Below are 3,467 nucleotides of genomic sequence, written 5' to 3' on the forward strand. Positions count from 1 at the left end.
CTTGTGCGGGTGGCACATAAAAGACACCATTTCGAGCGTGGCCGTTTTCGTGCGGGTGACACGTAAAAGCACCCACTACACTCTCTGAGTGGTTGGCGTTAGGAAGGGCATCCAGCTGTAGAAACTCTGCCAAATTAGACTGGAGCCTGGTGTTGCCATCCGGTTTCACCAGTCCTCAGTCAAATCGTCCAACCCATGCTAGCATGGAAAGCGGACGTTAAACGATGATGATGATGAGTCATTCCAACTCCAAAATTATAAAAAGATTCCTAGTTTCGGCATAAGGCCAGTCATTTTGAGGAGAGGGTGGCTAGTTGACTACATCGACCTCAGTAAATTAGCGGTATTTCGCCCGTCGCTACGTTCTGAGTTCAAATTCCGCCCAGGTCGATGTAATCGACTATCCCCCTCCTCCAAATTTCAGGCCTTGTGTCTATAGCAGAAAGGATTATTATTATTATTATTAAAACGGCGAGCTGGTAGAATCTCTAGCCCGCCGGGCAAAATGTTTTGCAGCATTTTGCGTTCTGAGGTCAAATTCCGCTGAGGTCAACTTGGCCTTTTATCTTTTCGAGGTCGATAAAATAGGTACCAGTTGAGTACTGGGGTTGATGTGATCGACTTAGTGCCTCTCCCAAAATTTCGGGCCTTGTGCCTATAGTAAAAAGGATTATTATTAAGACGGTGAGCTGGCAGAATTGTTAGCACGCCAGACAAGATGCTTTGCAGCATTTCGTCCGTCTTCATCTTCTGAGTTCAAATTCTGCCGAGGTCGATTTTGCCTTTCATCCTTTCGGAGTCGATAAATTAAGTACCAGTGAAACACGGGTCGATGTGATCAACTAGTCCTCTTCCCTAAAATTTCAGGCCTTGTGCTTATAGTAGAAAGAGTTATTATTATTATTTATGTTGTTGTTGCTTCTACTACTTCTGGGGTTTTAAAAACATATCAGTCCTTCAAACCCCATTGTGCTGTATGACGTAAACGGTTCTCTCTCTCTCGCTCTCTCTCTCTCTCTCTATTTATCTATCTATCTATATCTATCTATCTATCTATCTATCTATATCTACCTATCTATCTTTGAGTGGTAAGACAATGCCACTACTTTGGTACCACCCACCCACCATCTGTTCTTCGGGTGCTTTTAGCGGAGTTAGCATTCTGTCCAGGCCTCCAGCAGGAGATTCTCACTTTTCAGTACACACAGCGACACCTACTCATCCCCGAAACGTAAGAAGAAAAAAAACAGAAGTGACCCCTTTCTTTGAATATTCATGGACGTTGTTCCAACCTGGATCCACTCAACAGCTCTGACTTCACAGGCTTCTCTACTGTTTCCATCAATCAAATTCCAATCACGATATGTTGGTCAAGCCAAAGTTACAGTAAAGGTCACTTTACCACGGTGGAGAGAAAGATATCCAAACATGGAGCCACATAGTTGCAGAAACATCTTAATCACACGGTCATACATGCATTTGTATTTTTAGAATTTGATATTGTCTTTCACATTTTATTTTCTTCATTTCAAAACCAAACATTTCTCATTCTTAGGTGGAAAATATTATATTTTCTTTCTTCAAATAATATAGTTGTTTTGGTTTATATTTTTTACTTTATATATTTTTCTAATTTCTTTATTTCTTTTATGTAGTAATACAATTTTTCTTTAGCTAACAGGAATCATTTTGGCATCATTATATCACCATTATCAATAAACGTCAAAGAAATTGGTTAATATTTGGAGGAATAGAGTGTAGTTGGGAAATGTTAATTGTTAAACGAAGCAGTGACAATTATTTCATGATTAGAATATTGATTGTTGCTGCTACACCAAAACTTGCAACAATGAATTCAGGATAAATTGGAACATTGAGATTACAAAAGCTTTTAAACAGCTAAAAGAAATCTTGAAGAACAAATCTGTGTGTGTGTGCGCGCGCTCAGATAAATTCGAAAATTAAACCCCAAACTTTGTCCAGAGCAGGTAACGCTGAGGTAGGAAGTCGACTGTAAGAACGATCTTCGTCGAGTGGGTACAGAAGGAGAAAAGATAAATAAAAGTAGATATAACGAACGTATTTACATGGGAAGTTGCGTATACAAATGAATGATGTAATCAAGTCTTATCTTTACAGTTGTTTCGAATAATCGATGACTGATGTCATAACCATGTACATTGCGTAATAAGTTCCAATTATGTGTGTGTGTGTAATAATAATAGAGAGAGAAAGAAAGTGGTGTCTTGAAATGTAGAGGTATTAAGTTAGGGAAAATGCAAGTGACTGCTTGTCGGGATAGCGATAGTAAGAGAATGATATTGATGAATTGATGGCATGTTGCACAGGTGAGTAAACGAAAGGATGTATTGGATATCAATGGATCCGATGCTGTCCCTCATTACTCAGAGCGTATGATGGGAGAGAGCGCGGAAATGAAAGTAAGAGTGATAGTGGCTGAGTCATGGTGTATGAACAGATCTAGATGGTATATGAACAAGAGTGAGGTATATAAACGAGAGCGTATCGAATAAATATGTGAGACAGCAGATGGAGAATTAGCAAAACGGTTCAAATGAGAATACACATCACATTATATATCCTCACATTTGAAAGGAACTATGAACCTATTTACTCCGGTGGCTGTTAGTGCTTGATACATCAAAGCACTTGATACACATAAAGTTTACCTTCTCACACGCACACACACACATATATATATATAGAGAGAGAGAGAGAGAGAAAAAGAGAGAGTAGATCTTAAGTGTACAAACAGATGTACAACTGCTACTGTTATGTTTAGAGTTCCTCAAGATTATCATATTCCAGTTTTCTTCCAGTATAGTGGTTAAGTGACTACTATACTTAGTAATATAACTAGTTATGATATACAAAGTAAATATAAGAGAAATTACGATAAACACAAGTTTATATTATTGGTTCCTACGTACGTTTCATCATCATGATTGTTTGGAGCTTGCATTAGGTGTTTCAAGTGCATTTGGATACTTAACCATAACGAATCATCAGACAACACTTTATGCATTAAGTTATGGGGAGCATTAGTTCTCTGTAATTTAATGTAATAAAGTACTTCGAATCCCAAGAGCAGCCGATTCAATGTTTGCATGCTCTTATAACTTTATCTACTTCAAGTTTCACCGTTAAAGTGATTTATTATACCACACACACACACATATATATGAGAGAGAGAGCGTATAGAGATTTATCTGAGCTGAAAACTTCGGCGACATCTACTCTGAGTTTCATGTAATCGATCATCTACAAAAGAGTAGATTTGGAACAATACAATAATTTTAGATACTATAATGAGAATCTGTTGATAAATATACAAATAAGTACTGAAAACTGGTTTGACTTGGTTATTACATGTTTCAAATAGATTAATGCTGTTAGATGAGTTGATTGATCATTGATGAAAATAATATAAACGTAATGAAGGTGTT

The sequence above is a fragment of the Octopus bimaculoides genome, chromosome 1 (assembly GCF_001194135.2).
Source record: "Octopus bimaculoides isolate UCB-OBI-ISO-001 chromosome 1, ASM119413v2, whole genome shotgun sequence".
Lineage (NCBI taxonomy): Eukaryota > Metazoa > Mollusca > Cephalopoda > Octopoda > Octopodidae > Octopus > Octopus bimaculoides.